A 16,243-nucleotide genomic window follows, 5' to 3' on the forward strand; every position below is an offset into this window, starting at 1 on the left:
GATCACTTAATGGAATACTGGCACTGATCACCGAATGAAACACTGGCACTGATCACCTAATGGAATACAGGCACTGATCACCGAATGAAACACTGGCACTGATCACTTAATGTAACACTGGCACTGATCACCGAATGAAATACTGGCACTGATCACCGCATGAAACACTGGCACTGATCACCGAATGAAATACTGGCACTGATCACTTAATGATATACTGGCTCTGATCACCTAATGAGACACTGGCACTGATCACCGCATGAAATACTGGCACTGATCACCGCATGAAACACTGGCACTGATCACCTAATGGAATACTGGCACTGATCACCGCATGAAATACTGGCTCTGATCACCGCATGAAATACTGGCACTGATCACTTAATGAAATACTGGCACTGATCACCGCATGAAATGCTGGCACTGATCACCGAATGAAATACTGGCACTGATCACCTAATGGAATACTGGCACTGATCACCGCATGAAATACTGGCTCTGATCACCGCATGAAATACTGGCACTGATCACTTAATGAAATACTGGCACTGATCACCGCATGAAATGCTGGCACTGATCACCGAATGAAATACTGGCACTGATCACCGAATGAAATACTGGCACTGATCACCGAATGAAATACTGGCTCTGATCACCGCATGAAATACTGGCACTGATCACTTAATGAAATACTGGCACTGATCACCGCATGAAATGCTGGCACCGATCACCGAATGAAATACTGGCACTGATCACCGAATGAAATACTGGCACTGATCACCGAATGAAATACTGGCACTGATCACCGCATGAAATACTGGCACTGATCACCGCATGAAATACTGGCACTGATCACCGCATGAAACACTGGCACTGATCACCTAATGAAATACTGGCTCTGATCAACGAATGAACTACTGGCTCTGATCACTTTATGAAACACTGGCACTGATCACCTAATGAGACACTGGCACTGATCACTTAATGAAATACTGGCACTGATCACCGCATGAAATACTGGCATCGATCACCTAATGAGACACTGGCACTGATCACTTAATGAAATACTGGCACTGATCACCGCATGAAATGCTGGCACTGATCAACGAATGAACTACTGGCTCTGATCACCGAATGAAATACTGGCACTGATCACCTAATGAAATACAGGCACTGATCACCAAATGAAATACTGGCACTGATCACCAAATGAAATACTGGCTCTGATCACCTAATGGAATACTGGCTCTGATCACCTAATGGAATACTGGCTCTGATCACCAAATGGAACACTGGCTCCGATCACCCAATGGAACACTGGCTCCGATCACCTAATGGAACACTGGCTCCGATCACCTAATGGAACACTGGCTCCGATCACCTAATGGAACACTGGCACTGATCACCTAATGGAATACTGGCTCTGATCACCTAATGGAATACTGGCTCTGATCACCTAATGGAACACTGGCTCTGATCACCTAATGGAATACAGGCACTGATCACCTAATGAAATACAGGCACTGATCACCAAATGAAATACTGGCTCTGATCAGCAAATGTAACACTGGCACTGTTCACCGAATGAAATACTGGCATTGATCACTTTATGAAACACTGGCACTGATCAACTAATGAGACACTGGCACTGATCACCGCATGAAATACTGGCACTGATCACCGCATGAAACACTGGCACTGATCACCGAATGAAATACTGGCACTGATCACTTAATGAAATACTGGCTCTGATCACCGAATGAAATACTGGCACTGATCACCTAATGAGACACTGGCACAGATCACCTAAGGAGACACTGGCACAGATCACCTAATGAGACACTGGCACAGATCACCGCATGAAATACTGGATCTGATCACCGAATGAAATACTGGCACTGATCACCTAATGAGACACTGGCACAGATCACCTAATGAGACACTGGCACAGATCACCGCATGAAATACTGGCACTGATCACCGCATGAAACACTGGCACTGATCACCTAATGAAATACTGGCACTGATCACTGCATGAAATGCTGGCACTGATCACTTAATGAAATAATGGCACTGATCACCTAATGAGACACTGGCACAGATCACCTAATGAGACACTGGCACAGATCACCGCATGAAATACTGGCACTGATCACCGCATGAAACACTGGCACTGATCACCTAATGAAATACTGGCACTGATCACTGCATGAAACACTGGCACTGATCACCTAATGAAATACTGGCTCTGATCACCTAATGGAATACTGGCTCTGATTACCTAATGGAATACTGGCTCTGATTACCGAATGGAATAATGGCTCTGATCACCTAATGGAACACTGGCACTGATCACCTCATGAAATACTGGCTCTGATCACCTCATGCAATACTGGCTCTGATCACCTAATGGAATACTGGCACTGATCACCTAATGGAATACTGGCTCTGATCACCTAATGGAACTCTGGCACTGATCACCTAATGAAATACTGGCTCTGATCACCTCATGCAATACTGGCTCTGATCACCTAATGGAACACTGGCACTGATCACCTAATGGAATACTGTCTCTGATTACCGAATGGAATACTGTCTCTGATTACCTAATGAAACACTGGCACTGATCACCTATTGAAATACTGGCACTGATCACCTATTTAAATACTGACACTGATCACCGAATGAAATACTGGCTTTGGTCACCGAATGAAACACTGGCACTGAACACCTAATGAAACACTGGCACTGATCACCTAATGAAACACTGGCACTGATCACCTATTGAAATACTGGCACTGATCACCTATTTAAATACTGACACTGATCACCTAATGAAATACTGGCTTTGGTCACCGAATGAAACACTGGCACTGAACACCTAATGAAACACTGGCACTGATCACCTAATGAAACACTGGCACTGATCATCTAATGAAACACTGGCACTGATCACCTAATTAAACGCTGGCACTCATCGCCTAATGAAACGCTGGCACTGATCGCCTAATGAAATACTGGCACTGATCACCTAATGAACCACTGGCCCTGATCACCTATTGAACCACTGGCTCTGATCATCTAATGAAACACTGGCACTGATCACCTAATGAAACACTGGCACTGATCACCTAATGAAACACTGGCACTGATCACCTAATGAAACATTGGCACTGATCACCTAATGAAATACTGGCACTGATCGCCTAATGAAACACTGGCACTGATCACCGAATGAAATACAGGCACTGATCACCTAATGAACCACTGGCCCTGATCACCTTATGAACCACTGGCCCTGATCACCTATTGAACCACTGGCTCTGATCATCTAATGAAACACTGACACTGATCACCTAATGAAACACTGGCTCAGATCACCTAATGGGACACTGGCTCTGATCACCTAATGAAATACTGGCTCTGATCACCTAATGGAATACAGGCACTGATCACCTAATGGAATACAGGCACTGATCACCCAATGAAACACTGGCACTGATCACCTAATGAAACACTGGCTCTGAGCACCTAATGAAACACTGGCTCTGATCACCTAATGAAACAGTGGCTCTGATCACCTCATGGAATACTGGCTCTGATCACCGAATGAAATACTGGCCCTGATCACCTAATGAAATACTGGCTCTGATCACCTAATGGAATACAGGCACTTATCACCGAATGAAACACTGGCACTGATCACCTAATGAAACACTGGCTCTGAGCACCTAATGAAACTCTGGCACTGATCACCTAATGAAATACTGGCTCTGATCACCTAATGGAATACAGGCACTTATCACCGAATGAAACACTGGCACTGATCACCTAATGAAACACTGGCACTGATCACCTAATGAAATACTGGCACTGATCACCTAATGGAATACTGGCTCTGATCACCTAATGAAATACTGGCTCTGATCACCTAATGGAATACTGGCTCTGATCACCTAATGAAATACTGGCACTGATCACCTAATGAAATACTGGCACTGATCACCTAATGGAATACTGGCTCTGATCACCTAATGAAATACTGGCACTGATCACCTAATGGAATACTGGCTCTGATCACCTAATGAAATACTGGCACTGATCACCTAATGAAATACTGGCACTGATCACCTAATGAAATACTGGCTCTGATCACCTAATGGAATACAGGCACTTATCACCGAATGAAACACTGGCACTGATCACCTAATGAAACACTGGCTCTGAGCACCTAATGAAACACTGGCACTGATCACCTAATGAAATACTGGCACTGATCACCTAATGAAATACTGGCACTGATCACCTAATGAAACACTGGCACTGATCACCTAATGGAATACAGGCACTTATCACCGAATGAAACACTGGCACTGATCACCTAATGAAACACTGGCTCTGAGCACCTAATGAAACACTGGCACTGATCACCTAATGAAACACTGGCTCTGAGCTCCTAATGAAACACTGGCACTGATCGCCTAATGAAATACTGGCACTGATCACCTAATGAAATACTGGCACTGATCACCTATAGAAATCCTGACACTGATCACCTATTGAAATACTGACACTGATCACCTAATGAGACACTGGCACTGATCACCTAATGAAATACTGGCACTGATCACCTAATGAAATACTGGCACTGATCACCTAATGAAACACTGGCACTGATCACCTAATGGAATACAGGCACTTATCACCGAATGAAACACTGGCACTGATCACCTAATGAAACACTGGCTCTGAGCACCTAATGAAACACTGGCACTGATCACCTAATGAAACACTGGCTCTGAGCACCTAATGAAACACTGGCACTGATCGCCAAATGAAATACTGGCACTGATCACCTAATGAAATACTGGCACTGATCACCTATTGAAATACTGACACTGATCACCTATTGAAATACTGACACTGATCACCTATTGAAATACTGACACTGATCACCTAATGAAACTCTGGCACTGATCACCTAATGAAATACTGGCACTGATCACCTAATGAAATACTGACACTGATCACCTAATGAAACTCTGGCACTGATCACCTAATGAAATACTGGCACTGATCACCTAATGAAATACTGGCACTGATCACCTATTGAAATACTGACACTGATCACCTATTGAAATACTGACACTGATCACCTATTGAAATACTGACACTGATCACCTATTGAAATACTGACACTGATCACCTATTGAAATACTGACACTGATCACCTATTGAAATACTGACACTGATCACCTATTGAAATACTGACACTGATCACCTAATGAAACACTGGCACTGATCACCTCATGAAATACTGGCACTGATCACCTTATGAACCACTGGCACTGATCACCTTATGAACCACTGGCACTGATCACCTAATGAAATACTGGCTCTGATCACCTAATGAAATACTGGCTTTTATCACCGAATCAAACACTGGCACTGTTCACCGAATGAAATACTGGCACTGATCACCTAATGAAACACTGGCACTGATCATCTGATGAAACACTGGCACTGATCACCGCATGAAATACTGGCACTGATCACCGCATGAAACACTGTCACTGATCACCTGATGAAATACTGGCACTGATCACCTCATGAAATACCAGCATTGATCACCGAATGAAACACTGGCTCTGATCACCTAATGAAACACTGGCACTGATCACCTAATGAAACATTGGCACTGATCACCTAATGAAACACTGGCACTGATCGCTGAATGAAACACTGGCACTGATCACCTATTGAACCACTGGCTCTGATCATCTAATGAAACACTGACACTGATCACCTAATGAAACACTGGCTCTGAGCACCTAATGAAACACTGGCTCTGATCACCTAATGAAACAGTGGCTCTGATCACCTCATGGAATACTGGCTCTGATCACCGAATGAAATACTGGCCCTGATCACCTAATGAAATACTGGCTCTGATCACCTAATGGAATACAGGCACTTATCACCGAATGAAACACTGGCACTGATCACCTAATGAAACACTGGCTCTGAGCACCTAATGAAACTCTGGCACTGATCACCTAATGAAATACTGGCTCTGATCACCTAATGGAATACAGGCACTTATCACCGAATGAAACACTGGCACTGATCACCTAATGAAATACTGGCTCTGATCACCTAATGAAATTCTGGCTCTGATCACCTAATGAAATACTGGCTCTGATCACCGAATGGAATACAGGCACTTATCACCGAATGAAACACTGGCACTGATCACCTAATGAAACACTGGCTCTGATCACCTAATGAAATACTGGCACTGATCACCTAATGAAATACTGGCTCTGATCACCGAATGGAATACAGGCACTTATCACCGAATGAAACACTGGCACTGATCACCTAATGAAACACTGGCTCTGATCACCTAATGAAATACTGGCACTGATCACCTAATGAAATACTGGCTCTGATCACCTAATGAAATACTGGCACTGTTCACCGAATGAAATACTGGCATTGATCACTTTATGAAACACTGGCACTGATCAACTAATGAGACACTGGCACTGATCACCGCATGAAATACTGGCACTGATCACCGCGAAGAAACACTGGCACTGATCACCTAATGAAATACTGGCACTGATCACCGCGAAGAAACACTGGCACTGATCACCTAATGAAATACTGGCTCTGATCACCTAATGAAATACTGGCATTGATCACTTTATGAAACACTGGCACTGAGCAACTAATGAGACACTGGCACTGATCACCGCATGAAATACTGGCACTGATCACCGCGAAGAAACACTGGCACTGATCACCTAATGAAATACTGGCACTGATCACCTAATGAAATACTGGCTCTGATCACCGAATGAAATACTGGCACTGATCACCTAATGAGACACTGGCACAGATCAACTAATGAAACACTGGCACTGATCACTTAATGGAATACTGGCACTGATCACCGAATGAAACACTGGCACTGATCACCTAATGGAATACAGGCACTGATCACCGAATGAAACACTGGCACTGATCACTTAATGTAACACTGGCACTGATCACCGAATGAAATACTGGCACTGATCACCGCATGAAACACTGGCACTGATCACCGAATGAAATACTGGCACTGATCACTTAATGATATACTGGCTCTGATCACCTAATGAGACACTGGCACTGATCACCGCATGAAATACTGGCACTGATCACCGCATGAAACACTGGCACTGATCACCTAATGGAATACTGGCACTGATCACCGCATGAAATACTGGCTCTGATCACCGCATGAAATACTGGCACTGATCACTTAATGAAATACTGGCACTGATCACCGCATGAAATGCTGGCACTGATCACCGAATGAAATACTGGCACTGATCACCTAATGGAATACTGGCACTGATCACCGCATGAAATACTGGCTCTGATCACCGCATGAAATACTGGCACTGATCACTTAATGAAATACTGGCACTGATCACCGCATGAAATGCTGGCACTGATCACCGAATGAAATACTGGCACTGATCACCGAATGAAATACTGGCACTGATCACCGAATGAAATACTGGCTCTGATCACCGCATGAAATACTGGCACTGATCACTTAATGAAATACTGGCACTGATCACCGCATGAAATGCTGGCACCGATCACCGAATGAAATACTGGCACTGATCACCGAATGAAATACTGGCACTGATCACCGAATGAAATACTGGCACTGATCACCGCATGAAATACTGGCACTGATCACCGCATGAAATACTGGCACTGATCACCGCATGAAACACTGGCACTGATCACCTAATGAAATACTGGCTCTGATCAACGAATGAACTACTGGCTCTGATCACTTTATGAAACACTGGCACTGATCACCTAATGAGACACTGGCACTGATCACTTAATGAAATACTGGCACTGATCACCGCATGAAATACTGGCATCGATCACCTAATGAGACACTGGCACTGATCACTTAATGAAATACTGGCACTGATCACCGCATGAAATGCTGGCACTGATCAACGAATGAACTACTGGCTCTGATCACCGAATGAAATACTGGCACTGATCACCTAATGAAATACAGGCACTGATCACCAAATGAAACACTGGCACTGATCACCTAATGAAATACAGGCACTGATCACCAAATGAAATACTGGCACTGATCACCAAATGAAATACTGGCTCTGATCACCTAATGGAATACTGGCTCTGATCACCTAATGGAATACTGGCTCTGATCACCAAATGGAACACTGGCTCCGATCACCCAATGGAACACTGGCTCCGATCACCTAATGGAACACTGGCTCCGATCACCTAATGGAACACTGGCTCCGATCACCTAATGGAACACTGGCACTGATCACCTAATGGAATACTGGCACTGATCACCTATGGAGACACTGGCACAGATCACCTAATGAGACACTGGCACAGATCACCTAATGAGACACTGGCACAGATCACCGCATGAAATACTGGATCTGATCACCGAATGAAATACTGGCACTGATCACCTAATGAGACACTGGCACAGATCACCTAATGAGACACTGGCACAGATCACCGCATGAAATACTGGCACTGATCACCGCATGAAACACTGGCACTGATCACCTAATGAAATACTGGCACTGATCACTGCATGAAATGCTGGCACTGATCACTTAATGAAATAATGGCACTGATCACCTAATGAGACACTGGCACAGATCACCTAATGAGACACTGGCACAGATCACCGCATGAAACACTGGCACTGATCACCTAATGAAATACTGGCACTGATCACTGCATGAAACACTGGCACTGATCACCTAATGAAATACTGGCTCTGATTACCTAATGGAATACTGGCTCTGATTACCGAATGGAATAATGGCTCTGATCACCTAATGGAACACTGGCACTGATCACCTCATGAAATACTGGCTCTGATCACCTCATGCAATACTGGCTCTGATCACCTAATGAAATACTGGCTCTGATCACCGCATGAAATACTGGCACTGATCACTTAATGAAATACTGGCACTGATCACCGCATGAAATGCTGGCACTGATCACCGAATGAAATACTGGCACTGATCACCGAATGAAATACTGGCACTGATCACCGAATGAAATACTGGCTCTGATCACCGCATGAAATACTGGCACTGATCACTTAATGAAATACTGGCACTGATCACCGCATGAAATGCTGGCACCGATCACCGAATGAAATACTGGCACTGATCACCGAATGAAATACTGGCACTGATCACCGAATGAAATACTGGCACTGATCACCGCATGAAATACTGGCACTGATCACCGCATGAAATACTGGCACTGATCACCGCATGAAACACTGGCACTGATCACCTAATGAAATACTGGCTCTGATCAACGAATGAACTACTGGCTCTGATCACTTTATGAAACACTGGCACTGATCACCTAATGAGACACTGGCACTGATCACTTAATGAAATACTGGCACTGATCACCGCATGAAATACTGGCATCGATCACCTAATGAGACACTGGCACTGATCACTTAATGAAATACTGGCACTGATCACCGCATGAAATGCTGGCACTGATCAACGAATGAACTACTGGCTCTGATCACCGAATGAAATACTGGCACTGATCACCTAATGAAATACAGGCACTGATCACCAAATGAAACACTGGCACTGATCACCTAATGAAATACAGGCACTGATCACCAAATGAAATACTGGCACTGATCACCAAATGAAATACTGGCTCTGATCACCTAATGGAATACTGGCTCTGATCACCTAATGGAATACTGGCTCTGATCACCTAATGGAATACTGGCTCTGATCACCAAATGGAACACTGGCTCCGATCACCCAATGGAACACTGGCTCCGATCACCTAATGGAACACTGGCTCCGATCACCTAATGGAACACTGGCTCCGATCACCTAATGGAACACTGGCACTGATCACCTAATGGAATACTGGCACTGATCACCTATGGAGACACTGGCACAGATCACCTAATGAGACACTGGCACAGATCACCTAATGAGACACTGGCACAGATCACCGCATGAAATACTGGATCTGATCACCGAATGAAATACTGGCACTGATCACCTAATGAGACACTGGCACAGATCACCTAATGAGACACTGGCACAGATCACCGCATGAAATACTGGCACTGATCACCGCATGAAACACTGGCACTGATCACCTAATGAAATACTGGCACTGATCACTGCATGAAATGCTGGCACTGATCACTTAATGAAATAATGGCACTGATCACCTAATGAGACACTGGCACAGATCACCTAATGAGACACTGGCACAGATCACCGCATGAAACACTGGCACTGATCACCTAATGAAATACTGGCACTGATCACTGCATGAAACACTGGCACTGATCACCTAATGAAATACTGGCTCTGATCACCTAATGGAATACTGGCTCTGATTACCTAATGGAATACTGGCTCTGATTACCGAATGGAATAATGGCTCTGATCACCTAATGGAACACTGGCACTGATCACCTCATGAAATACTGGCTCTGATCACCTCATGCAATACTGGCTCTGATCACCTAATGGAATACTGGCACTGATCACCTAATGGAATACTGGCTCTGATCACCTAATGGAACTCTGGCACTGATCACCTAATGAAATACTGGCTCTGATCACCTCATGCAATACTGGCTCTGATCACCTAATGGACCTCTGGCACTGATCACCTAATGAAATACTGGCTCTGATCACCTCATGCAATACTGGCTCTGATCACCTAATGGAACACTGGCACTGATCACCTAATGGAATACTGTCTCTGATTACCGAATGGAATACTGTCTCTGATTACCTAATGGAACACTGGCACTGATCACCTAATGGAATACTGTCTCTGATTACCGAATGGAATACTGTCTCTGATTACCTAATGAAACACTGGCACTGATCACCTATTGAAATACTGGCACTGATCACCTATTTAAATACTGACACTGATCACCGAATGAAATACTGGCTTTGGTCACCGAATGAAACACTGGCACTGAACACCTAATGAAACACTGGCACTGATCACCTAATGAAACACTGGCACTGATCACCTATTGAAATACTGGCACTGATCACCTATTTAAATACTGACACTGATCACCTAATGAAATACTGGCTTTGGTCACCGAATGAAACACTGGCACTGAACACCTAATGAAACACTGGCACTGATCACCTAATGAAACACTGGCACTGATCATCTAATGAAACACTGGCACTGATCACCTAATTAAACGCTGGCACTCATCGCCTAATGAAACGCTGGCACTGATCGCCTAATGAAATACTGGCACTGATCACCTAATGAACCACTGGCCCTGATCACCTATTGAACCACTGGCTCTGATCATCTAATGAAACACTGGCACTGATCACCTAATGAAACACTGGCACTGATCACCTAATGAAACACTGGCACTGATCACCTAATGAAACATTGGCACTGATCACCTAATGAAACACTGACACTGATCACCTAATGAAATACTGGCACTGATCGCCTAATGAAACACTGGCACTGATCACCGAATGAAATACAGGCACTGATCACCTAATGAACCACTGGCCCTGATCACCTTATGAACCACTGGCCCTGATCACCTATTGAACCACTGGCTCTGATCATCTAATGAAACACTGACACTGATCACCTAATGAAACACTGGCTCAGATCACCTAATGGGACACTGGCTCTGATCACCTAATGAAATACTGGCTCTGATCACCTAATGGAATACAGGCACTGATCACCTAATGGAATACAGGCACTGATCACCCAATGAAACACTGGCACTGATCACCTAATGAAACACTGGCTCTGAGCACCTAATGAAACACTGGCTCTGATCACCTAATGAAACAGTGGCTCTGATCACCTCATGGAATACTGGCTCTGATCACCGAATGAAATACTGGCCCTGATCACCTAATGAAATACTGGCTCTGATCACCTAATGGAATACAGGCACTTATCACCGAATGAAACACTGGCACTGATCACCTAATGAAACACTGGCTCTGAGCACCTAATGAAACTCTGGCACTGATCACCTAATGAAATACTGGCTCTGATCACCTAATGGAATACAGGCACTTATCACCGAATGAAACACTGGCACTGATCACCTAATGAAACACTGGCACTGATCACCTAATGAAATACTGGCACTGATCACCTAATGGAATACTGGCTCTGATCACCTAATGAAATACTGGCTCTGATCACCTAATGGAATACTGGCTCTGATCACCTAATGGAATACTGGCTCTGATCACCTAATGAAATACTGGCACTGATCACCTAATGGAATACTGGCTCTGATCACCTAATGAAATACTGGCACTGATCACCTAATGAAATACTGGCACTGATCACCTAATGAAACACTGGCACTGATCACCTAATGAAACACTGGCTCTGAGCACCTAATGAAACACTGGCACTGATCACCTAATGAAATACTGGCACTGATCACCTAATGAAATACTGGCACTGATCACCTAATGAAACACTGGCACTGATCACCTAATGAAACACTGGCTCTGAGCACCTAATGAAACACTGGCACTGATCACCTAATGAAATACTGGCACTGATCACCTAATGAAATACTGGCACTGATCACCTAATGAAACACTGGCACTGATCACCTAATGAAACACTGGCTCTGAGCACCTAATGAAACACTGGCACTGATCACCTAATGAAATACTGGCACTGATCACCTAATGAAATACTGGCACTGATCACCTAATGAAACACTGGCACTGATCACCTAATGGAATACAGGCACTTATCACCGAATGAAACACTGGCACTGATCACCTAATGAAACAATGGCTCTGAGCACCTAATGAAACACTGGCACTGATCACCTAATGAAACACTGGCTCTGAGCACCTAATGAAACACTGGCACTGATCGCCTAATGAAATACTGGCACTGATCACCTAATGAAATACTGGCACTGATCACCTATAGAAATCCTGACACTGATCACCTATTGAAATACTGACACTGATCACCTAATGAGACACTGGCACTGATCACCTAATGAAATACTGGCACTGATCACCTAATGAAATACTGGCACTGATCACCTAATGAAACACTGGCACTGATCACCTAATGGAATACAGGCACTTATCACCGAATGAAACACTGGCACTGATCACCTAATGAAACACTGGCTCTGAGCACCTAATGAAACACTGGCACTGATCACCTAATGAAACACTGGCTCTGAGCACCTAATGAAACACTGGCACTGATCGCCAAATGAAATACTGGCACTGATCACCTAATGAAATACTGGCACTGATCACCTAGTAAAATACTGACACTGATCACCTATTGAAATACTGACACTGATCACCTATTGAAATACTGACACTGATCACCTAATGAAACACTGGCACTGATCACCTCATGAAATACTGGCACTGATCACCTTATGAACCACTGGCACTGATCACCTTATGAACCACTGGCACTGATCACCTAATGAAATACTGGCTCTGATCACCTAATGAAATACTGGCTTTTATCACCGAATCAAATACTGGCACTGATCACCTAATGAAACACTGGCACTGATCATCTGATGAAACACTGGCACTGATCACCGCATGAAATACTGGCACTGATCACCGCATGAAACACTGTCACTGATCACCTGATGAAATACTGGCACTGATCACCTCATGAAATACCAGCATTGATCACCGAATGAAACACTGGCTCTGATCACCTAATGAAACACTGGCACTGATCACCTAATGAAACATTGGCACTGATCACCTAATGAAACACTGGCACTGATCGCTGAATGAAACACTGGCACTGATCACCTATTGAACCACTGGCTCTGATCATCTAATGAAACACTGACACTGATCACCTAATGAAACACTGGCTCTGAGCACCTAATGAAACACTGGCTCTGATCACCTAATGAAACAGTGGCTCTGATCACCTCATGGAATACTGGCTCTGATCACCGAATGAAATACTGGCCCTGATCACCTAATGAAATACTGGCTCTGATCACCTAATGGAATACAGGCACTTATCACCGAATGAAACACTGGCACTGATCACCGAATGAAACACTGGCTCTGAGCACCTAATGAAACTCTGGCACTGATCACCTAATGAAATACTGGCTCTGATCACCTAATGGAATACAGGCACTTATCACCGAATGAAACACTGGCACTGATCACCTAATGAAACACTGGCTCTGAGCACCTAATGAAACTCTGGCACTGATCACCTAATGAAATACTGGCTCTGATCACCTAATGGAATACAGGCACTTATCACCGAATGAAACACTGGCACTGATCACCTAATGAAATACTGGCACTGATCACCTAATGGAATACTGGCTCTGATCACCTAATGAAATACTGGCTCTGATCACCTAATGGAATACTGGCTCTGATCACCTAATGGAATACTGGCTCTGATCACCTAATGAAATACTGGCACTGATCACCTAATGGAATACTGGCACTGATCACCTAATGAAATACTGGCACTGATCACCTAATGAAATACTGGCTCTGATCACCTAATGGAATACAGGCACTTATCACCGAATGAAACACTGGCACTGATCACCTAATGAAACACTGGCTCTGAGCACCTAATGAAACACTGGCACTGATCACCTAATGAAATACTGGCACTGATCACCTAATGAAATACTGGCACTGATCACCTAATGAAACACTGGCACTGATCACCTAATGGAATACAGGCACTTATCACCGAATGAAACACTGGCACTGATCACCTAATGAAACACTGGCTCTGAGCACCTAATGAAACACTGGCACTGATCACCTAATGAAACACTGGCTCTGAGCACCTAATGAAACACTGGCACTGATCGCCTAATGAAATACTGGCACTGATCACCTAATGAAATACTGGCACTGATCACCTATTGAAATACTGACACTGATCACCTAATGAGACACTGGCACTGATCACCTAATGAAATACTGGCACTGATCACCTAATGAAATACTGGCACTGATCACCTAATGAAACACTGGCTCTGATCACCTAATGGAATACAGGCACTTATCACCGAATGAAACACTGGCACTGATCACCTAATGAAACACTGGCACTGATCACCTAATGAAATACTGGCACTGATCACCTAATGGAATACTGGCTCTGATCACCTAATGAAATACTGGCTCTGATCACCTAATGGAATACTGGCTCTGATCACCTAATGGAATACAGGCACTTATCACCGAATGAAACACTGGCACTGATCACCTAATGAAACACTGGCACTGATCACCTAATGAAATACTGGCTCTGATCACCTAATGGAATACAGGCACTTATCACCGAATGAAACACTGGCACTGATCACCTAATGAAACACTGGCACTGATCACCTAATGAAATACTGGCACTGATCACCTAATGGAATACTGGCTCTGATCACCTAATGAAATACTGGCTCTGATCACCTAATGGAATACTGGCTCTGATCACCTAATGGAATACTGGCACTGATCACCTAATGGAATACTGGCTCTGATCACCTAATGAAATACTGGCACTGATCACCTAATGAAACACTGGCACTGATCACCTAATGAAATACTGGCACTGATCACCTAATGGAATACTGGCTCTGATCACCTAATGAAATACTGGCTCTCATCACCTAATGGAATACTGGCTCTGATCACCTAATGGAATACTGGCTCTGATCACCTAATGAAATACTGGCACTGATCACCTAATGGAATACTGGCACTGATCACCTAATGAAACACTGGCACTGATCACCTAATGGAATACAGGCACTTATCACCGAATGAAACACTGGCACTGATCACCTAATGAAACACTGGCTCTGAGCACCTAATGAAACACTGGCACTGATCACCTAATGAAACACTGGCTCTGAGCACCTAATGAAACACTGGCACTGATCGCCTAATGAAATACTGGCACTGATCACCTAATGAAATACTGGCACTGATCACCTATTGAAATACTGACACTGATCACCTATTGAAATACTGACACTGATCACCTATTGAAATACTGACACTGATCACCTAATGAAACACTGGCACTGATCACCTCATGAAATACTGGCACTGATCACCTTATGAAC

This window comes from Heterodontus francisci, chromosome 37 (assembly GCF_036365525.1).
Source record: "Heterodontus francisci isolate sHetFra1 chromosome 37, sHetFra1.hap1, whole genome shotgun sequence".
NCBI classification, from domain to species: Eukaryota; Metazoa; Chordata; class Chondrichthyes; order Heterodontiformes; family Heterodontidae; genus Heterodontus; species Heterodontus francisci.